The sequence below is a fragment of the Phymastichus coffea genome, unplaced genomic scaffold, assembly GCF_024137745.1.
Source record: "Phymastichus coffea isolate CEN01 unplaced genomic scaffold, Cenicafe_Pcof_1.1 PCOF00201, whole genome shotgun sequence".
Lineage (NCBI taxonomy): Eukaryota > Metazoa > Arthropoda > Insecta > Hymenoptera > Eulophidae > Phymastichus > Phymastichus coffea.
Window position 1 is genome coordinate 135,666 of NW_026707012.1, and position 24,737 is coordinate 160,402.

Consider the following 24,737-nt stretch of genomic DNA (forward strand, 5'->3'; position numbering starts at 1 on the left):
AATAAAATGTTTGATCAAAATGCGGATGGGAAATATTGCGACCTCAAATTATAATATTTTACGAATACGATACGGATTAGTGAAATCGGAAGACTGGATTCGCGTTGAATTAATAGAATTAGATTATCTTTAAATATCCTAAAATCGCGTTGATTAATCCATTATTGTCCAAGCGAAAGCACCAAACTATCTATTGGATCTTTGTGAAAACGAAAAAAAAATTTACCCGTGTATTTTATTTTTTGCGATTTCAATGATTTATGTAATTTTATTTCAAAAAATGGTCAACAATTTCGTAATTAAAAAAAAAAAAACCGTTTCAGCTAATTGATACAGAAAAAAGCCAGTCGATATAATCTCGATACCATTTTTTTTGCAAGCCTTTATTTTCTTAGTCTATTATCGTTGCAAACAAAGAAATCTCGACAAGAAATATTTTTGATTAGTTATTATAATATAACTTTTTCATATTCACATCGTTTAAAAACCACATGTTTAGAGCTATTTCGGCTTAGGATAGAACTGTGTTCAGATGCATCTCTCTTCGTTACGTCATTGTTTATTTCCTATCTTGAAAAACTGATGAGTCGCCGACACCCATCGTTGTGATTGGTTGGTACCAAGAAAGAGCGCGAAAATTTGAAATTTCATACACTTTGAAATATTTTTTATATATATCTAAGAGCGTGAAACTTATGATTCAGCAGTAAATTCCATTTATGAATAATTAACATCAATAATAATCTGCAGGGAATGGAAATATGCCATTAATAAATCGTTCTGAGAACATATGACAACAAAAAGCACACGACGTTAAATGTATTACTCATACTAATGTAAGATTGGAGCCATAATAACTACTATTGAATATGTAAGTTTAGTGTTGAATAATTGCATAATAGCTTCATCGATCGCAGATTGAATTAATTTTTTGGATAATTTTTGCGATATATCTCAAAATGACTAAAAGTTCATTGGTTTTTGTGAAAAAATAGGCGCAAGTTTTATTTTCATTCATCAATGAATATTGATTTTTATATATAGTCTATTTGTGACCATTAGGAGTTTCAAGTTAATATGTAAAAAGTCAAAATAATCTGATAAATAACAGAAAAACATAAAAGAAAGAGCGCGCTAAATACTACTAGTATCGTTAATAGGGTAAAACTTATCAGTTTGTTGAAATTACGAAATTTTTGATAATTTATTTAAATAATTTCACACGAACAATAGAAATTACAAAAAGAAAACACATGGGTAATTTTTTTTTTTTTCATTTGAACAGTTATCCAATAATTAGTTTGGTGCTATATAACCTGAATTTCGTTTAGGTAATAATGGATTTTAATAATAATTAACGGCTTTATGATTATACAAACTGATAACTCTTTGCCTCAATTATATTTTCACAGTTAAATTTATAGCAATGCCATTATTAAAAACTACTTTATAATATAAGTATTTCAAATAAAATGAGATACATTAAATGTAGGTAATAAAAAACAAATACGCAAAGTGATAAAGGCTGTTATATACAAATTAGCATTTCATTATCCTCATAACATTAAAACTTTAGAGTTTAATTTTCCCGGGAATATTCCAATTAAACCGTCGCCGGCAAAGTTATCAAAGTACACGAGAAAACGTCAGCAGCAAGAAAGTTTCGACACTGTGTCGCATTGATAGCTGGAGGTTTGTAAAACAATAATAAACGCATCTCACTCTCGAGATAACCTACTTCCAGTTCTCGTCGTCGTCGTTGAAAAAACAGCTGGCGAACTTTGCGCACTCAAGAGACGTTAAAGAAATCTCCGGCTTCAGAGATAAGAAACTTTGTTGGCAAACGAGCAATTAGACTCCCCCCCCCCCGTCCACAGACTTTACTTTTAAATGCGGGGTTAACGACAGCCCAACCGAAATGCTCTTTTGTCGCGGTAATTAGTTTAAAAGTAGATGCTTTACTGATTTACCATATGTAATACTTTGTTAATTAAATTATTTTCAACTTGCCAAGTTTCCATGCATGGAATGATTGTTACTTATTGTGTTTCATCGAAATTATAACACGATTGAATTTGTTAAATATTTGGATAATTACATGAAAAACTTAATACAATTTAAACACTTGATAAGTATCAATCTAAAACACATTATCAACCAGTATTTTAATGCTATTTGTGAAAAATGAATTTAATCGATAACAAAGGCTTTTACAAATATACATACCATTTTCCTTTACCATCTGGTGACAAGGAATGACATGTCGTATCATGGAACAAATCTTTTTTCCGAGGTGATATCAGCCTTGTTTAATCTTCGTCGAGTGACAAAATGAAGACTAAGAGTTATCCAACATCTAGACATCCAAATATATTTTCCGAGAAAATAAAAAAAATATATATAAAATTACGGAATATTCAAAATAGGATTGACAAAGACAGCGGAAACTGTGAGGAGGCATACTGTTTTATCGTACATTTTCGACTTCTAAGCCAAGCAAACACAAGATCTCCCAAAACAAATATTAGTTATGATCAAATACTAGTCATCAAACAAAATAAAGAACGCTCTAAAAAGATATAAAAAAAAGCCATGATACCGCTCACAGAATATTTGAGAAGCAAACACTAGACCCGTCCGTTCTCCATCGTACCTGTACAAAAGAAAAGAAGGAGAGGAATTTCGTTTTTTTTTTTTCGTCACGCTCGCAAAAAGCCCGTGAAAAATCCCGTGAATCCGGCGGTAACCGCTGAAAAAGCGATTTGAAATGATCCATCGAGCGCGCACACAGGCGCACGTGCGCGCATACGTGTGTTGGGGGTCATTAATAATAGCTCTCGCGCCTCCCTAGTTCTCTTCCCATTTAACGGACTGACAATGGACAGAGCGAGCGCAACAATAATCTCTCCTGCCGCCGCCAGCGGGATTCGGCGGGGAGGCAGGATGAGCCATCTCGCGCGCACGGCGCAGTCGAGTAATGAAATTTGACTGGGAATTAACCGCGCATCTGCCGCGCGCATATGCACCCCAGACACGCTTCGCTGCACCGCGTCGTCGTCGCCGTCGCCGCCGCCGCTGGGGTGAGAGCCGGAGTCTCTGTGTATTGTTAAGTCGAGCAACCGTGTATGGGCTGCGCTTCTGCCTCGGTCTCCGTCTCTGTGTGCGAGCGCGTGGCGCGAAAAGGGGGGACGGGCCTTGTTGACTCGGTGCTCTGCTTATACTGCTGATTTTTCGATCCTGTCGAGGTGTTGAATTAATTGTTCGGAGAAGAGTAATGAGCTCTGTACCTTCCGTAGGCTTCATGGATTTTTTAGCGCGCAACGTGGACGTGGAACTCGTCATGCGTGCCTAACATTTTCAAGGATATCATCGATTTTTCATCTCAGCGGCTCTTATTTTCAATCAAACCTTCGATTCAATATTTACGTGTTATTCAGTTATAACGAATGCATCTCTAAATACGGATAATTTCATTATCAAATTAATAGCATTCAATTTCACGCTTTCACAATTATACTTCTACAACCATCTAATTTTTTACAACCACCTTATTTTAGCTTCGAGTACATTTTCTCCAAACAACAATTTCTTTCATTGATAACGCTTGATTACGTACACTCGTTCAGTTAACGTTCTACTTCGGGCCGAATAAGTGTCTAATTGTAATATACGCGTATCGAAAACATCGATCATCCTGTCAAATCAATTCAAATATATTCCACGATTTTCCGCTGATCCATCACATCAAACACGAGGATGAAAAAAATACGAACGAAAAAATCCGTCGTATGAAATGTAACACTCGGGCAATACCAAAAAGAAACAGAAAAATCGAGTTGGATCGTGTCGCGCGCCGTTCTGTCCCGCAACGCAGAGGCGACGCGCGCGCAGCTATTAAAAAAAACACGATGACTGCAGATTAGCGAGAGAGAGAGAGAGAGAGAGAGAGAGCCTCGCCCCTCGGAATCAATGAACCACCGAAAAATATATCCCGGGAAAGGCACGTTATAGCCGGCTAAAAATCCCCTTCCCATCGGCAGCGGCACGCACATTCCGCAGCGCAAACATAAGCCGTCATCGCTCTCTATGCTCTACCAGCTGTGTGACAAGCGAGGAGGCCGGAGGGGCATCGCGCGCGCAGCCCGAGCCGCACGACAAAATAACGGCTGAACGTTTCGCGATAACGATGAGTTAGCGTCGCGCTTCCAGCCATCCAATATATATTCCCGAAGAGAGCAGCAGCAAACCCATGCCCTCCGATGCACACGTGTACGCGCGCGTACATACATCTGGCGGCGTGATAATTATGACGCGTTTTGGGGCTCGCGAACGGGCTTGTTTGCGCTCCAAACCTACAGGGCGTTGCTGCGCGGTGTGCGTGCGTACGCGTGCTCTCGGTTCATTTGTTTCTAGTTCGTGTCTCTGCGGCTTTTGCGAATACTCGACGATTAAAAATCTTCCATTGGCTAGCGAACCTTGCTCCATCGATTTCGTATTGAATTTTCACTCCGGCATTTCTTAATGAGTGTCGGTATTTTTTTTTTTTTTTTTTTTAATACTTGATGAATTTATTCACCTTCCTTGCCAATTTGCTCAACGTTCCTTTTTATTTATTTGTTTATCAAATGACAGATTTTTTACGTTTTATTCTCTTTCGCATGTATCTAGCAGATGGATCCAAATCATTTACCTACAATGAATATGAGACAGTTTGTAACTCATATTCTATGAGAGTGCGACGTTTAAACTAAAATATAAGAATTATGTGCTCGCTCAGTTTCAGTGATTGAAGCTAGTTTCTAGACATATTTATTGCAATTGTTAGTCTTTTTAGTTGAAAATATCAGGATAATTCAGTGAAATAATTCGCGGCAAGCTCTGCACGCGTCAACAAGTCGAAATGCCAATGAAAAAACATAATTCACGCCGCAAACAAGGCAATAAATCATCATATACATCAGCAAACGAAAATTTCGGCCAATATCAGAGAATTGTTATCCGGAGCGTGCGAGTGACGTTTCAGTACAGTGAGAATGCCGTTCATTGAAAATTAGCAGCAGTAAGCACCACTCGCTTTACACAGGGTCTGTGTGTTGGCGAGCGCGCGACTGGACGCTGCGAGTCGCCAAATTTGATCTACGAGAGATGCTCGCTGCAGCCAGTCAATGATGACATTAATGACCCTTAGTTAGATCTCATAAGCTTGGCGCAAAGCCTCGTCGATAATTGCAACTGTTAGGGCCATTACGGAATGCGCAGTAGCTGCGCAATAGGCCATGGCAAACGGATTAATACCCACCCAACCTCTCTCTCTCTCTCTCTCTCTCTCATTTGCTCCACATATACTACTATAATATCCAGCATTCCGGCGTTATGTAATTTATTTAGTGGCATGTTCAAGCAGCTGCACGTCCAGTCTATTTTGATTGCGTTATTGATTTGCACGTGCTGCCGTCGTGTAATTAGCCGTGGTGTTCGCGGATGTTTCAACAATTTTAGTGTAACTATCATGCGCGATTGCTATTAATTACCGTTGTGATCGCTGATGTATATCTAATATATTACCTATCAATTTCGCGTTTAAACGTCTAGATGATATGTCAGCAGTTTACTGAGAGAATTGCCACAATAAAATGTGCGATAGTTGCAGTAAAATTTACTACCAAAACCTGACACCCGTGGGATATACTAGAGTCATTATAAAATATATTGAACTTTTATTCATTTCTACTTCTAGTATGGTCATAATAATTTTCATACGATGATATTGAAACGTTCATGGTAACAAGTGGTAAAAACTATTATGTTGTAATAATTATCAAAATATGTAACAATATGTTTCAGAATACCTTGTAAAAATTATTATGATTTCAATTATTTAGCAATGACCATAGTATAAAATTGCTGAAGTCGAATTGAAGTGCCTAACGCGTGAGCAATAGCGACTGCATATTGCGCAGAACCAACTGGTCAGGCGATAATAGTTGCAGAGCCACGCCATAGATGGCCGTTCAATTCTCGCAAGTGGCACAATAGATATTTGATTACCTGAATCACGTAAAAATGGGTGCGGTTCAACGACTTACCCACATGTAATAGGCTTATTTGCGAACTAATAAAAGGATAAGATGCGCATTATATACATGTATATGTGGAATGATAATGTATCAAGATTAACGTAACCTTCGACAATAATTGAGATAAAATATAATATAATAATTTTTATGTAGTTTCCCGAAGCAATAAATATTGCTATGTACACAGTAAAATTTGCCGAACTAATCTTCTGTATTCTGTTTATAGTTGTAATTACCATGAGTTCTAGTAAATTTTATGTTACATAGTAAAACGTGCAACATTAAAATTATACCATGTTAAATAGTACGTCCTGCGATTACTGGACTTTGCAGTAATTTTTACAACGGAGTATGGTAAATATAAAAATATTATTTCTCTCGGTGTACTTCTTTCGTTATCTTTCCAATTCGGCCGCACGCAGTGCAGAACGCGAGGCTGACAAGCAAGTGCTCATTCGGCAGTCCTCCCCCAAGAAAGGCACTCTTTTCGCGCGCGACATCAGTTAATTAACCGAAGAATAATCGTCCGGACACAAAAGAAAAATCTAAACACGCGCACACACAGAGCGAAATACTTGTATGGTGAACGAGGAAAAGGCAATTATCGTACTCGCACTCTCTCTCTCTCTCTCGCTCTCTTACGTAGTGGATATATCTGTCACGCGCAAACTAGAGTACAGGGAGTGGGAAGCTCGGTCGATTACTGGCAAGCGAACCGTTTAAGCGGAAGGGTAATCTAAGCCATCTGTGGTAATTCACCCCCTTCTATCCTCTGCCGTCTCGCGGTGCTCGACCAATAAACAATTAACCCTTCAGCAAAGCCGCCAGACGTGCATCTTTTGCTTTTTTGTTAAAAATATCTTTCAACATTAAACAAAGAGATTGTATACGTTATTAAAGCCAGGGGAGTCGTCTCTATTTTTTTCATTTTCGGTTTGATAGAACGAAGTGTTATGAGCTACGTGCAAGAATCACTTTCTGTGAACTGTGCTGTTGAAGAGTAATAGCTTCAGGTTTTTAAGATTTATAGGTCGACGTTATAGTGAACATGACGTGCTAATAACCTTTTTAACGTTGTTCAATGTTATCTGTACAACTTCGGAGAATAATAATTTTACTCGCTGTACAATGTTAACAGGAATTTTTATCTTCTTCAAAAATTTCATTTAAAACTATCTTCATACATGGATTTGAAGTGTCTCATTTGATAAAAGTGATAAGGTTATTAACTGTGCATAATTACTGTGAAGATATTTAATAAACTGACGCTTTTCGAATTATGTTTTTATCGCTTTAAAGCTTATTAAATACCTTATTAACATTTTTTAATGTTCAAGTGTTTGATCGTTTCAGTCATGTCTAGTTTAGCAGTTCTATGAATAATTCGAAGATATACATACTTTTGAAGCCAAATGATACTTGGCATTGATACCGGTTCGATACAATGAAAAGTGACACTATCACAATCACCTCCGAGTACACGTGTCAATTTCTTCTTAAATGTAAAGAACAAGCAGAAACCGTTTGTTCGTGCATTTAAAAAATGCAAAAAAATTGATTGAAACGTTTGCGTGAACTTGACACAGATGTGAAAAATAACGATCGCGGAATTCCAAAGAAAAATAAAATCCGCAGTGGCCGCGTGCGTCATTAGTCGGTCAAGTCGGGCGAAAAATTGCGCGGCAGCGGCGACACCGTTAAATCAGCGTGCACCAGAGAAAACGGAATATAATCGAGCCCGCGCGCAGACACGCGCTTGGAGCGCGTAGCTCTGTCCCAATTAAGTTAATCGCGCGCACGGCAGCGGTCGCTACTTTGTCGGCGTAGACGTGAAAAGTGTTGAAATGATGAACGAGCGGCTCCCTGTGTCAATATGAAGTATCGCGCGCCAACGCGAGGATTGAATCTTGATCGGATTGCTCGATGATTAATGTCCGTCGGTGGAAAAGTAAAAAAGACGAGACGATGAGAGGGGCCTTGAAGCTGCCGCCGCTGCACGTTTCGCTTGGTCTTTTTCTTGCGCTTCGCCGTGCGCGGACGAGGGCTTTCATTATGGTGTTTATTTAAAATTTTCGAGGAGCGCCGAGCGGCGACGACGTCTTGAGGAAAAGTACGGACCGTTAGCTTAATGACTTTATGTTCGAAGCGATGTTGACATAGTCCTCGTGCCTTTCACTACGTCAAGGAAATTGCATATTTAGCAGCGATCTAACTACTTCTCAAACACTTTGCCTTAGCTTGGCTGTTATTCTTTTTGAAAGCGATATATGACGAATTGTGCGCCTTAGAACTTGTCGTTCGAGATTATTCTTTCAAATTTCAAGCTCGAAACCACGACGTACGCAAATATTTTCTAATGTGTTTTCATCGTGAAAAATAAAATAACCCAAGCTTTATTATTATAACATTCCTTTTCCACGCAATAAAAAGACAATTTCACTGCCACCTGGCTTCAGAGTGATTCACATTGCCAACCAATTCATATCGGGTCAGAGGAAACACTTTGACATAATGAATCTGATACGATGTAATGAGAAATAAGTAATTTACTACAATCAGTCTACATTAAACGCGAATTTCAAAGAAATTAAAAGTACGTATAGAACAGCATTAACGCAAAGTAGATAAAAGGCTACCTTATGCGGATTAATATTGATAAACTGCAATAGTATTACACGCAGTATTAAAAACCCGCATGCGGCCTTTCAGCGATGTTCCATTACCACTTGAACAGAAAGAGCAAAACGTCCGCGACCAGATTAATCTCCGCGAGTGTATACGAGCAAAAGAGAGGCAGAAAGAGAGAGAGAGAGAGAGAGAGAGAGAGAGAGAAAGTGGGGAAACCCTCCCCCCTCCCTCTCCTCTACCGACCAAATTTTAAATCCACTCAATGCCCGTCGATTTCAATTTCAAAGCCTCGAATGGAAATTCATCCTCGTGCAAAGCGTGCGAAGCCCTTTTTATTTCGCTCACGCTAATCACCTACCCTCCAGTCTTTTTTTTCTCTTCTTCTCTTGTTCTCTCTGCTCGATCGAGAGAGAGAGAGAGAGAGAGAGAGAGAGAGAGAGAGAGAGAGAGAGAGAGAGAGACTCGTGATAAATTCGCATCCACTCAATCTCCGTCTTTTCGCGGAGCTTTTTGCCTGCGATTCGCGTATATTTTTCTCCGCGACGACAGCCAACGTCGTCGCTAGCTGATATTGGTTTCTTCTAGCGGCTGCTGGCACGTGACGATTTCAAATGTACTTTTTTTCCTTCACTTTGAACGTCACTTTGCTGACGCTAGCATGTTATATAGATAAAAAAGTTATATCATTGCGACTATATTTCATGCGATGCTTTTATTAAGATGGAATCTTTGATTGTGCGTCGAAAAGATTTTTCATTTGAAAACAAGCTTATGCAGTGTATAATTTTCATCGATTCAGGTATTACGGGATCTTCGTTAAGAGGCGTATATAATACGCCAATTACTTCTTGGGAGTTGAAATTTATTTCCTGTGTTCGGCACAATTCACAATTCGAACAGTTCAAATGAACAGCGAAACAATAGAGCTGCGTCCAGCATACGTGCTTCTTCATCTAAATTTACAATAAATGTTTTATTCAAATAATACAGTACCTACCATGTATCCGCAGACTTGCTATCTATAGGTCAGTCAATATACTATTCAATAGAATTACGTCTGCGAGATGTATAATCATCGGCACAATACACCGTCAAATTTGCCCTACGCTCGAAGAAGAAAATAGAAAAAAAAACAGGCCTCCACAAGAGCCAGTGCTTACACGGTGTCAGCGCGAGATCACAGTGATAAGCGGCTACGCGAGCGCGGCCAATGCCGCATTTCGCGCAGACCCCAAATCATCGAGTCTGCGCTGCGCTGCGAGCGCAATCTAAAATTTGAAAGCGCGCTCGGGCGTAAGCTCAATTTTTTTTTTCCCCTCGCCGCCTCGCCGCGCATGCCCGTCGTCAGGCTTCCGCGGCGGCATTACGAGCATCAGTCAGCTGTCAACGCGCGCGAGCGCGCCCATACGTCCGGCCGAACGATAATAATTACGCTAATACAAAGTCAGCGCCGGCAAACAGTCGTTGGCTCGCGCGATTCATCCATTACTCAAGCCGCTACCTCCTCCCGCCTGGCGCTGCAGCAGCACATAATGACCCGCGAGCACGCGCGCTAATGTCCGCTTTTCTCTTCCTCTCGAAGCGACGCCTCCGATGGGACCTTTGCGACTTTATTGCCGTAAGCAAATGGGACTTGCGCGCAAGGCTTTCCGCTCGTCTCGCGTAATTAAGCTAATTATGACGTTTGCTCCTATGTGTCAAATGCTTCCTTGCGATTGCCTTCGTCTTTTCTTCCCGGCCCAATTGCGTATTTCCTGCTATACCGATCACCCACTGCTTTCTCGTTATTCCATTATTTCAGATCTACCTTCAGCTAATCAGGAAGTTCAATACTGCGCGAGCACTACGATTTTTCTTTTTATTTCATCGTATTCTTCTCGTCATTCGTATAATTGTTGAGTACAGCAATCACCAAATATTGCAAGAATAATTGAGTACCATTAAAAACTCGTATTCCATCCAATTCGAAGAAAAATGCACGGTATAAAGTTTCTGAGTTTAAGTAGAAAAATTGACGTACCGTCAGGCAACTCTAATTAAAGCAGAAACAAAAATAAACCTTATCAACGAAACTTTTTCACGCACACATGCTCGCCTGTAAACGACTCATTAGCACGCTGCCGAAGAAAGGAAAAACAAAGTCAGCGTTCTCTATACAAACAACGGCGTTTCTCTCTCGCAACAGTCGCTCGGCGAAAAAAGAAAAATCGCTTACGCGTGTTATTTTCCCAGGCCAAGACAAATGAATCTCCGGTGGCATGGTAGTCTGGTCTATACTAACGGGCCCCATATACGCCACCACCGTCGTCGCCGCAAGAGGCTTGCAAAAATGGAAAGTGTACGCTCGTTTTTTCTCACCCAGTCAATTCGCGCAATGGGCAGTCGTCGCGGTGACGGAGCAGGTGCGCGCAGCCGCGAAATTTCGTGCCTCAAAGAGCTAAGTAAATTGAAAAGTTGCCTTGCGCGCCGCCGCCGTGGAGTGAAACGTATGTAAAGCGCCGCCGACGAAGCCGCTGCTCTCTTCCCCTTTTCCGTGCGGGCGCACAGGTGCGCGACATCGCGCGCGCTCTTTCATTTTCCTTCTCCTCTTTCGTGCTCGCGCGAGTCCTACGTTCGCTCGTCGATACACGTTCGCGCGCGCGCACGTACAGGTATCGCGGACCGACTGCAGCTGCAAATCTCGCTCGACGACACTTTCTGTTCGAGCTCCGTACAAGGCTGCAATTGTTACACCGCGTCGCACGTTCGCGGCAACAGTTTCCACTGTGACGGTTCTTTCTCGCGCGTCTTGCTTTCATCGAGCGCTCGGACCGACTGTCATCGATCTTCTGTCAAGTACACGGTTATTTTATTTTAACGCACTTCCAGATTTAGACTAAAAGCAAGCTACACGCGTAAATATATAAGAAATTTAGCGCAAGAAGAAAAACCAAAGAAACGTTCGTATAGCGACGATCGAGTCGTGCCAAAACATTTGACGCAACAGTCACGAGTGGATGAGCAAAACAGTTATTGGCGCGATATCGGTCCGAGTGCAGAGCGAAGAATGAAATCTGGAAATAACGCACTCCAGAACTCGCGGTAGAAACCAAGTACTGTCTTATCAAGTTGGACTTTGAATTGAATTGACATCTAAATGCAGCGTGCTCTCTCTCTCTCTCTCTCTTCCACTAAAACATGTCGTAGAAACGCTCTTGCTCCAAGATAGGTCAATACTTTAGCCGCCGGAGCGCGGAAAGGGGGCGGGAAACAGGCTATTTTATTATGCAAAAGCTACTGCAAGCTCGCTCTTCGCTCGTTCGTTGCTTCTTCTTTTTTACGCACGCGTGTGCGCTCGCTCTCTTCCTCGTGGGAGAGTCCGCCCTCTTTCCGACCGAATCGCGCTCTCGCGTAAATACGGGCGGCCATTTTGCGATAAACTTTTTTTTTCCTTTATTTTCGTCGATGGGCGAAGCGAACGAGAGAGGTAACGAGGAAAAGAGGCGAGGCTGATGGAAAGGGAGGGCGAGCGAGCGGTGACGGAAAAAGAACGGAAAAGAAACAATTGCCGCCGCTGTGAGAGAGACGGAGGGAGAAAAGCGCGGAGGACGATGGAATGGGAAACGTGTAACGGAAAAAAGATGCAGAGATACCGTCGGAGTACCGAGAGAGACGAATAAATATATTGCGCAAGCGGCGTTTGGAATAGCATATGCCGGCCGACTAGAGCAAAATTATACTCTTTCTTTTTCGGACGGACCGAGCGGCCTCGCAATCAAACTTATTCCTATTGACGGAGAGTCGCGCATATCGCTCGCACCGCCGTCCTCGACGAGGCAAAGCCAACTGCAAGTTGTCAGTAAAGTAGGACAGCGGACAAAAGAAGATTGTCAAGCGAGCGAGAAATCAGCCAGCTCGTTCGAAAGAAAAAAGAAAAGCTCCTCAAAACTCGAGCATCGATCCCGGCCAATTCCCGTGAGCTTGGGAATGGAAAGTTTTCCATGGAAGAGAGAGAGAGAGAGAGAGAGAGAGATCGAACGGCAGATATGCTTTGAAATTCAAAAGGCAACTTGCGAGTACTTTGGCAAATTGAACGAGCCCGAGCGCTCGGAAAAACGTGCGTCGAGAACATCTCTCTCTCTCTCGCGGTCGCGGTTCGCGGATAGTTCGCAATTAGAGCGCGAAAAACGAGTCGTTGCCGGCGCGAGGGCTGCGCGCACGGTTTTTCGGACGTCGCGATATCGCGTCTTGTTTCCAGCGCGCGCACGAATGCTTATCGAGTGGTAAATATTCGACGCGACTCCCTCTCTTCGGGCGTAATAATGTAGCGCGAGCGCTTTTATCGCGTCTTTCTTGTTTCATGGCGTTTGCTTAGCGCGCTCTACCTATGCTCGGCAATCTTTGGTACGCACGGCACATTTGTTTTGTTTCCGTTTTCCTTCTTTTCCGGTCGCGTCGCGCCGATAACAAATGAAAAGTTGTCTAAACAATCTATAGCGAGGCTGAAGTAAACGGCCGACGGGAGTGATGCAACTCTCTCAATAAAAGAGGAGACTCGCGAGTGAGAGCTTTTTTTTCCTCTCCGCGAGATAAGCTGCATACGCAAAATGTGTACTCGCAAACAATGACACCGTTCGCCATGATTTCTCTCCCTTCTTTTTTGAAAGTTCAACGACTGACGACGTCGACAAGTGTTCACGCCTGCTTGGCCTTTTCGGCACAGACTTTGACTTTTGTACGCAGGTATCCTTGAAAAGTGCCCCGTCGATGTTTTCTCGCTAGGGCAAACGTGGCTGTTTGACGATTGCTGATGGCACTTTTTTTCTCTCTTCGTGATTTGCTCGCGCTGCTCTTCGCTGTCTGTGTGTACGTATGGCTAAAGGCTTAGCGATTTATCGCTTTTATGACTGACAATGTAAGCTGGGGTCTTTTTTTTTTATTTTTGCAAGAATCCAAGCGTAAGCTCTAGAAACGAAACATACTCTGAAGATTGGGAATAAATCATTTCCAGTTTCTCGGATTATTGTAATTCTATTCAATTATTATATTTAAAACAAGTTGAGTTATTACTTGCTAATAACTCAACAATTATTTAGTTGTTATTATTACTATTTAGTTATTAATCAAGTATTATTGAGTTATTACTTGTTAATAACCGACAATTCCCATTTATGATCAAACCTGTTACGATCTACTTTCAAAAAGGTCTAATCGAAGCGATCCTACAAAAAGAATCGTGTTCCACTTTATCAGGGCCATGATATTATGTAGATAAGGCAGGGAAGAATTTTTGACGGAGAACGAAGATTAGGCTCATTCGAAATCGGACATCACTTACAACGAGAGGATCCCGTATAAAAACCCACACTGCATTGGACGTTATCTTTAAAAATTGATTTTTAACAAATGTCAGACTCTAGAAAATGTCGAAAGAACAGTGAACGTCTGGTTGCATTTTTTTGATCGCTTCAACGCGCTCAATTTTATCCGAGCAAGATTACGAGACAAAGCAAGTTCCCGAGTGAAGAACGTCGCCACTTATCGAAAAGAAATGAAGGTTCTCGACAGCCTCTCATCAATAACCATAAGTTGTCAGTGGGATAATATCGGGCGGCGGCGCAATCGCGAGCAACAGCAGCAGCTCCGAAAAGTGGTCTTATATACATGTGCATTTCGCTGATAAGGCAAACTCTCTCTCTCTCTCCGAGTGGAGAGCGGTCTTCAGTCGCACTCGCACGCGCGGAAAGGGCCGGGGGTCGCGACGGGTGTATCGAATTTCTCGTCGTCGGCAGCAATCCTCGAGCCGAGAGGCGGCGGAAGCACCGCGCCGATAACCCTATTGCGCCCTCTTTTGCATTACAACGTCGCAAGAGCGAGACGATCGATAAAAGCCACTCGCTCGCTCGCAGCGCGTCGAGCGTTACAGGCCCGATCGAGCCGTCGACGGGGCCATACGCTGCTCCGACGGCGAGCGCGGGCCAGCAGGACGATCGTCGCGCGGCGACGGATCGATGCCTCGGAGCATTACCGATACGCGCGCGGCTTATTAGTTCGTAAAGGGGACACGCGCGCTCGCCGGAATCGGGGTCGTAAAAGTAGGCGCGCGCGTTGGGATTTCAGGCGCATCCATTTTTCAGCGGGTCGATGAACCTCCGATGTGCGCGCGCGCGGCACTGTTTTCCCGCGTCAATTGCTCGTTATATCGAAGAGCCGGGCCGCGCGGGATTTAATGAGTGGCGTTTTAAAAAGATCGCGAATTAGCGTTTGTCGTTATTTTTTCGCCCACCGAAATATTCATTAAGGATCGTAATTAGGCGGTTGTCGAGTCGCGCGCTCGCAATTTTATGGCAATTTTCGGCAAGTAGGTTGTTACGTCGTTACACGCGCTTAATTGTAACGAGAATGCCGCGCGCAGCTCTCTCTCTCTCTCTCTCTCTCTCTCTCTTTCTCTCGCGTATAAATAGTCGATATGAGACGACCTTTTCTCCCTCGCATCACAATTTCCTCCGAGCGAATCCAATTTACGGCGCCGAATAACATAATGAAACTGTTGGCGAGGTGCTACGTGTACGAAAGCCAGCAAGTTAGTCGTCTTATCCGCGGAAAAATCAACAAAAATGTCCGCGCGCCCTGACAAATACAAGCATTTGTCTGTGGAGCGTAATATTGTTATAGAGCAAGTGTGTCAAGGATTATTTATCAGCGCTCGGGCAAATGAGTCAATTAACAGGGGAAAGAGAGAGAGAGAGAGAGAGAGAGAGAGAGAGAGAGAGAGAGAGAGAAAAGGCTAATTTGAAAAGAGCGCGAGGAAGGGCGGGAGAGGAAAAAAGCAGAGGCGACGCCTAACGATCGAAAATCCAATACGCGTGTAGCAACGACGACGCCGAGGAGGTCGCTGGAAGTGACACTAAGAAACTAGACAGGGCAGATAGAGAGATAGCAGAGCAGTAGCGGCGTCTTGACGCTAAGGGAGGAGGAGAGCGCGGGGAGGGAGGTCCGGGTGTGGGGGCGGTTGCGGCTTGGTGCAGTAGCGGTGTGGCGGCGGCTCCTTCTGCCGAGGCTCGCTCGCGTTAAACCACCCCATTTGAGCGTTTTCCACCCCGACGACCTCCGCAAGCCCCCTAGGTTTCGCAGGTAAATACGAGAGCCGAGAGTCCGCGCGGAGCGCGCTCGCGAGCGACGCGCGCCGGCCAATCCGCGCCGGCGGGCGCCGCGCGCGACCAATGCCCGGCCGCGCGACCTCCCAGACGCGGCGCCGCCGCCAATGGGGCGCGCGCTCGTGCTCGAGCGCCGACAGCCGCGCGTCGAGTCCGCGCGGACCGCCGGGACTGCTGCTGCCGCGCGACGAGCCGAGGCGCAACTAGCGCCCACCCACGCCAAGCGACGCGAGCGCGCGCGAGGACGCAGCTCGTGTGTATACCGACAGACAAAGCTCTCTCTCTCTCTCTCTCTCTCTCTCGCCAGCCCGCAGCGTGTACGCGCGTGTAAGTCCTCGCCGCTCGATGAAGACGAGCTTTTTTTCAACCCTTTGACGACGCCTCGGACTTCTTTTTCTTGCTCCTCTCGTACTTTGCGCCCGTGCTGCGCGTATTTTTTCAGAGCCAGCCGGCCGACAGCCTCCTCCGATTATTTCACGCGCTCGATTGGAAATTATATTCGCGCGCGCTTGATAACGACGTTAATGCGCCTCGCCGCCTCTAAACAGTAGTCAAACAAGGCGCCCACGGATACATCATCGGAGAAACACGAAAAGCCGCTGCGCGAGGGAATCTGCGCGCGCTGATTCATAAAAAACGAAGAGCTGCGCATCGAAACCTGCAAAACGGCATAACTACACGAGCACCACGGACGAGAGACAAGAAAAAGAATACGCGCGCAACAGCAACACCAAAGGAAAGAGAGAGGGAGAGAGAGCGAGAGGTGGGGTGGAGGGGTGGGGAGTAGAAAAAAGGGCGAAGGCCGGTTTCGATCGGCCGGCACCTCATCTCCTTCTTCTGCTCTCCCTCGGTGTTCAGTTTCTCTTTATTTGTCCTCCTCCACCTCCTCCTTCTTTATTTAGCCGTAAAAAGAGAGTTAGCCTATTGTTTTGCACCAAGTATAAAAAGGAAGCTGAAGGGAGAGAGAAAGTTCTCTTGCGCAGCCTCTCGGTATAAAGTGCCAGTAATTTTCAGTGCGAGAAGGGTCCTCCTGAACACGCCGAGCAGTGCGCGCGGGAGGACAGCTACGACGACGACGACGACGACGACGACGAGAGTGGCTTTCAATTATCGCTACGTAGAGTTTCCTAGCCGCCCTTCCACTCCTTCGTTTCTTTTGCTCTCGCTCCACGTCTAACCACGATTACTTGGCTTTTTTTTTTCTTTCTCATTTTTTTTCTCTCCCTCCTCGTCCGCCCACGCCAGCTTTCCCTCGTCTCCTTCGTTTTTTACCTTCTTTATCTACAATACTTTTGGGAGACTCGCTATGCGGCTGCTGCCGGCTTGCAGGCGGCACGCTGTACTTACTCGCTCTCTTGCCGCGCGGCAGAAAGAATTCGCTTTTTATTTGCTCCTGGGCTCCTTTGCTCGTGCGATGCTGCGCGGCTTAATTGTCCGGATCGTTCGGAGTGCGACGCTACGCGAGCTGATGTATGTGTTTTTCGACTACTTCGATAAAGAAATCCACGTTCCGAGAGGAGGATCTATCTGTTTCTCGTCGACCAAATTACTCAGCTGTTTATACAATCTGTCACGCCGCCTGTTAAAGACAGAACGAAAAAAGAAGGGGAGAGAGAGAAAGAGAAAAGAAGGATGGAGGACGGTTCGACCTAACTTTCTTTGCTATGACAAAAAGGCAAAGCGGCGGCCGTGGCGCGTCGATACATAGTAGCTCTCTGAAATGAGAACGAACTCTCGACGCGTAGTCACTACGTACACGCATGCTCACAAGCGCGCGCGCGCGCGCGAGCGGGAGGCAAACCCGAGGCGGTAATTCACTCGTCGCTCGCGAGAGCTCAGCGCGCCGACAAAAGCGGCTTTTCACACGTGTGCGCGCACGCGAGACTCGCTCTCTCTCTCTAATTTCCGCGTGTGCGCGAGCTACTACCGCCGCTATACACCTGAACGCCGATATTAAAGCTTGGAATTCGATTGGGAAACGGAGCGCGAGCACAAAGACGGAACTCGGATATAAAAGACGCTCGGCAAAGTTTTGACCTTCTTTTACAGCACCTATATTCTCGCTCCCGTGCTGTTTTCTTTTCTCTCTCTCTCTCTCTCTCTGGCTCGCGCGCGCGCGTTCCACTCGTGCTTACGACGAGAGAGCGAGTCGTCCCGAAGCGTTCGTCCGCCGTAATCGACTTTTTGCTTTTTGTTTTTATTTTTTCTTTCCGCGCCGCTCCCCACCAAGTCCGTACTTGAACGTGTAATTGGGTTAGCAAAGTTATAGCGCAGATTTCTCGTGTAACGCGCCCGCGCTGCAAAGGTTTCTGTTTTACGAGCTTCGCGCGGGCTTATATGCATGAAACTTTGGGGGCGCACGTTTGCCGAGTTTAATTGCCCGAGACAACTGGCGCTGCAACGCGGTCTTTTGTCGAAAAAGTGTCAAGGAAAAGTTGGCGCGCTAATTTTCGCTTGTTTGTTAAATTCTCACCGCGCGACGAAACAACTCGCTTCCGAGAGTGAGAGAGAAAAAAAGCCCCCCCCCCCCTCTCTCTCTCTTTCCTCCCGCCGGCATTCCCGCGCGCGGAGAACCAGCCGTTAGAACTGCCGCGGCGAAAATTTACCGCCGTCTCTAATGCACTGCACTGCGTCTTTCTTGCGCGCATATATACAGCTACTTCAAGAGAGCGCGAGCGAGAGAGGATGTATTGGCTCTATACAGCGCATAGCGGCGCGCGAGCGCGCCTGGGAAATTAACGTTTAGCACGGCCGAGGAATAAATTGACGTCGCCGCTGCTGCTGCTGTTGTTGCTGCTCGGCAAGGCAGCTGAGGGCTCGCGACAACGACGACGACGACGACGTCGGCAAGCATGAGGCCTCTTTTAACGCTGATGTGTTGGCTGCTTACGTATACGGCATGATCATTATGTTCCTTTTTGCCGTGAATATTTTAACTTGCTTTTCTTTCTCGTTTTTCTACTTTTTGCTTGTCGACTGCAATTACTATTTTTGTATTCTGCTACGCCCGCTTCAACTTTCATGACTTTGGTTTTTTAATTTTTTAACGCTCTCTCGTTTCGTCTGAAACTACGCGTTCTCGATAGACGATGGCTTCGTAGTTAGTTTCTGGTAAAGTCTTTGACGGATTCAACTCGTTTCATCATTCGAGAATCATTGTCATCCTTATGTTGAATCGAGCGAGCGCGCGCACATATACAATAGCACGGGAAGAGCTAAAAAAAGGAATCGGCATTATTGTCTGCATACTTGAGGGTCGCGAGCGCGTGCGCGAGAGAGGAAGAGAGTTGTGCAGTACATCCTCAAAGTCAAGTGTAGGAGCGGGAGAGATAGAGCCGCTGGCACTGAAGAGAGAGAGAGAGAGAGAGAGAGAGAGAGAGAGAGAGAGAGAGAGAGAGAGAGAGAGAGAGAGAGAGAGAGGCGTCCTCTTTCTCGGTGTCGCAGCGCAGTGGCGGCAATGTTATCTGCCAAAGAGAGTCGCTGCTGCTGCGGCGCGGTAATGGTTTTGTAGGTATAGAGTCCTCCGGTTCTTTGACGAGCTGCTGCGGAACGCGGGGAAGTGGAGAAGGGAGAAAAGAAAAGAAGAATCCACTTAGCGCAACACCTCGGAATTCTGGCCTCGCTCCCTCGAGATATGCCACTCTGAAAAATCTTCTTCGTGGAGCCCCTTCGCTCGTTCGCTCGCTCCGATCCGTCTATAGCAGGAAGAGCTTATTGTTCCATTCCTATATATATATATGCGGCTTGTTCATTTTCGCCGTGCCTTTTCTTACGTACGATCCTATTGATTTTCTTCCCTCTCTTGCTTGCTCTTTATATTACTTTCTCTCTCGTGATGCGTGCGGCTTGTATTGTAAAAAGAGAGCGAGAGAGAGAGAGAGAGAGACGAGGCGCGCGCGCGACATCAAAGAGACCAGGCGACTCTTTTTGTTCTCGACGGTGCCGTGCGTGGAATCATGCTTTGCGGCTTGATCCCCGTATAGCTTTATATCGAGCGCTTTACTCGATGCTCGTCCGCGGGATTCATTTTTTATTCCGCGCGTCGAAAGATCGAAGTATGCGATGCTCAAAAGTTGCGCCGTCGCTCGCTGGCTGAATCCTCAAGCGGGGAGAGTCGCCGTGCGCCGTGAATTTGCTCGGATAATTGCCCCCGAGATTTCGTTGTGATTCGCCGTGGCGTAACGATAAGCCGAGGCGAAAGCACCAAAAGCAAATAAAATAAGATAAATAAATAAATGAAAATAAATAAGAGTGGAGCACGCAGCCGACGGGGAGGGGTCCTTGGGGCAAAAGAGATTTAATTAAAGTTCAAATGGAACATCCGGGCTTTTTGCCAGGGCTCGAAAACAAGCCTCTCGCTAAGAGCAGCCTTATTAAAAGAGGTCCTGCCGCTCGTTGAAAAACAGAGAGCGAGGTGTAGTAGCCCGAAGGGCGTGCCAACGTCAAACGCAAAGCATCGGGGCTTTCCGCGAATAGGACTCCGAAGGCTTTTGAAGTGCGCCCAACCCCCGACGACCATCGCCGGCGGAAAATAAAAAAAAAAACCTGCGGCCGTCCTTCTCCGATCGGCCGGCGTGTAATTCATGCGCGTGGCTGCTCGCCGTCGCGGTCCCTAAAGAGCTTCTAATGCCATTGTGAGCGCGCTCGCGGCGCAGCGCCGAGTGTCGAACGGCCGGTGCGGCATTCTTCCTCTCGGGGGCTTTGTGTGCCGCGCGCGGACGGTGGATTTCCTTCTCGCGGCTCCCTCGATGCCAATTGGTTTATTGGATTTTCGGGCCTAGCCCAGTCTTCTTCTCGTTCGACGCGCGAGACGCGACAGTCCCGTAGATGCGTGATTTATGAATGCCGAGCGCCGACGGGCATTCAACGGGCGCGGCTGTAGCTGGCGTACCTGCGTCCCGTGCGTTTAGAACGGAAATTCAGGCCAGCCGAAAGCGTTGCGCGAACAAAAAGGCAAAATAAAATAATCCGTAGCCGTGATTGCCGCTCGAACACACCGCCATGCAAATTGAAAACAAATTCAGCAGTAAATCACGCGGAGGTCGCACGGCGTAACGAGCCTCGTAAAATATATAAACGCTTAGCGAGGATATACGACATCCTAGAGACCTTTCAGAAAAGTCTAAATACAGGCGGGTCGCGCCGAGTCGGCTGTCTAAATCGTGTGGTACGGAAGCCTCCGGGGCTCCCATGAGTCGCGTCCCTCCCTGCCAGAAAATTAGCTTCAACCGTTCTTCCTCTTCGTTTGAGTTGTCTTGCGACCTCTGCGTTTTCTATGTACACTCCACCGTTCGTAGCCTGTGGGGGCGAAAAAAAAAAAATTTTTTTTTCGTTTTAGAAGGGCAATTTTCATCGCGGAGCTCGCAAAAACTGATTTGTTGAGTTTCTATGCTGCATGCGCTGAGCTTGAAAAAAAAAAAAAAAGAAGAAACAACGTTTACCCTGCTCGGGTAAAAGTTTATACAATGGTTGTTGTGTGTATACTTTTTGCTCTAACCTCTTTCCACACACGCGCGCGCGAACTCTAAAAACTTTCGTCAGGGCAGCGTGTGCCTGTGCGATTAGCAAAAAAATGGAGAAACGATAAGGGAGTAGAGTCATTGTGCAGCAAATGACAGTCTCGCACGCGACTCGAACAGAAAAGTGAGTGGTATGGGCGTCCCTGTGATAGAACGCGCGTAGGTAGATATAAGCCACACACACGTGCACGCACAGAGGCGTATTATAGCCTAGTGTTAGCTAGTAGTCGGATGATTTCAATATCGGCGCTAAAAGCAAACGATAGCGTAATCTCAAGAGGGGAATAGAGGGGGGTGGTAGCCTGTGCGCGTACTTAACACCGACTTAACCCTAATCTCATGCGCACGCGATCGCCTCGTTATACTGTGTGTACGCGCGTGTGTGTGTGTGTGTGTGCGGAGCGGGGGGCGGGTGTAAGTGCAGTTGCGCAGGTGTATGTGCGTGTATGCGCGATACTACATCTGCTTATGTAGTCGGTATTATTCGTATTGACGCAACATACGGGTGTATAGCTCTCGCTTCTGCTGCTGCTGCCGTGTATGTAGCGGATTTACACGAAATCAAGGGTACACCTCTACCCTCCCACACGCGCCTGTGTGTATCTACCATAGCAAATACCCGTCTAATTAAACGCGTGTGCGCCAGCGACGACAACTCGAACAATCTCCCTCCCCCCACATCTCTCTCTCTCTCTCTCGCTCTCGACTGTGCGTGCGCGTTTCATCCAAACCTCAAACATATATGCGCGCACCCAATAAAGCAACACACGTGTTTTACATGCATGCGGTAAGCAACTAAAAATGTTCACGTATTTATACTGATGGGGCTGTTGCTGCCACTTTTGTCGACCGTTATGTGCGTTTGCCTCGCTGTATAGACTACAATTGGCTTTTATTTAGGCGACTGCTTAACCGATTCCTTTTGTTTGATCAACGGCTCAAGGTGAAATCAATTTGATCGTCGCTCGCTACTTATTTTCATTGTTACGTCAGGTCGCGCGATAGCGGTTTCTCACAATTGTTCCTTTTCGAAAACATTTTACCCGCATATACTCCCACAATTACAAAAGTCGAGTCGATAGGTTGCGGTGTAACGCCGGTACAACGGCGCATTGGAAAATCGACGCCGAGTCGTTTTTCAATAACCCTGACATTGATGACAACGAGTACCAGCAACAGCAGCAGCAGCAGCAGCGTGCGCGGCTGCACATAGTATTGCAGCGGTGCGCGCGGGCAAACAAGTTTACAAGCATTCAGACACGCGCAAATAGGAACTCGCGCGAGCGCGCTAGAAACAAATCGCGTCTACATGCCTGCCTCCCTCGCCAATAAGTGACCAGACGCTATTTGCACACAGCTGCATATATATAGATATATATGTATATATATATATATCCATTTGAATGGCCGCGCAAACGCTTGAGTTAGCCATTTGCGAGTTTAGTACATTCGCGACGGATCTGCTCGTTGTCGCGCTCCTCACCACGACCTACTCGGCTTTTATCGCTTACTTCTTTGCAGTCAGTTTCATATGCGCATATTTTTCGCGCTCCTGCAAATAGGAGAAAAAAAAAGCCAGTCGACCGGCTGCGAATGAGTCTTTATCTGCTTTGACTCGCTTTCCAAATGTCTTTTTTTTCCGTTTTGATGCTTTTATCGCGGCGCGCTTAAGATTATTTCATTGTATCGCATAGAGGTAAATGGACGACAGTGTGCCTTCATAAATGCGTGGATATGTCAATTTTGTTTCTTCTTTTTCACTTTGGTTAACTGCTGATTGATCATGCTAATGTTTTTTTTTAAGGGAAGGTGAAATCGACACGTAAAAATCTTTTCGATGTTTTTCTAATCTTCCAACATAAATGCGTCTCGATCCGAATTCGGTGTGTCTCGAAAAGGATGATGAAATCGTCTGCAGAAAGATAAAACTAGACAGTTTTATAGATACCTAAAAATGAAATTTGCAAACGAGCACGACAAATTTCATAAATGGATCTAGACGATCAATTTAATACCACGAAAAGAAGACATTTCCCAACGATTTTTTTAACTATCGATAACAACAGCATTTATAGCGTGATTCACAACGCATACTTTAACTGCATTTCGATGAAATAAAATCACGTATAATAACAACCAATTCAGGACGTAATTGCACATGACGTAACGCTCAAAGAAAATCCTCGCGTTCGTTTATAACATTTTTAAAAGCCAATGTGTGTTCGGAAATAAAAAAGGAAATTAATTCGGGAGAAGATCTTTTTGGTTTTCCAACGACGCGAAGCTCAAAATTGCACGAGACAGAGAGAACAAGATAGGGGACGGGGTGGACGTAAATTCACAGGGCCACAACGACGACATTCGGCCAATAGTCGTCGGGCGACGTATACAGCGCGTATTGGATCATACAGCTTTGGCCGCAGTAGCATCAGCTCGTGAACGGCGGCGTATTATCTCTCGGGCCGCGTGCGTCGTCGTCAAAGCGACAGAGACAGGCGCACAGAGTGTCCGTCGATTATGCGCGATGCACCGCGTAACACGTGCACGAGCATTTCACATAGTTGTTTCTTTCTTTCTCTCGTCGGAAGCGGAAGCAAATCGACGACGTGTTTCGTTTAGTTCACTCCAGAGCGTCGCGTTTATATCGCAATGGACGTGTCTACGGAAAAAACGTCGATCGCCCAAGCTGTTTTTCTTGTTTCCAGTACACGTTATGTAAATTGACTTCTCAAGCTTTCGACGTTCCAGTGAGAGAGAGAGAGAGAGAGAGAGAGAGAGAGAGAGAGAGAGACCGGCTAAGTATATTCAACGGTTTTGTTTAATTTATTGGAACAGCTCAATGAATATCTGGCGCGTTGATTCGAAACGGCAAAGGAATAAAATTCTCACCGCTCGCCAGCTGAAGAAAATAAGTGCTGCTATAGCGCTGAACCACGAACGCATCGCTGGTCATAACTTGGAAGGAGAAACTGGCCAGCATTGAGAACATACACACAGGTTTATAGCTAATCAGCGATTAAATGGGCGACAAATCTTCCGTCTCAAGAGATCGTTATGGAGTATCAATGTCCATCGGGAGCGCGCGCTCACGGTTTGATGAGTCACCGCGGTGAAAACGCCGCTGTCCGTTAATGAGAGCCTAATATGAATTTATCGTTTCCGTGAGAAACCATTGTAAAGCACGTGCGTATAAGCTTCTCGGAAGTTTTCGCTTTCTAAAGTCGGCGAACAATTGCGCGCGGCGATTATATTGAGGCAATATACTCATTTAGGCTTTTATCTATTTCTCGTTCTAGCGCATAACACGGCGGACTAGAAAGCCAGCTGGATGTATATTATACTCGACGGTTGCGCTTCATTTTTTTCTCCCCATGCTC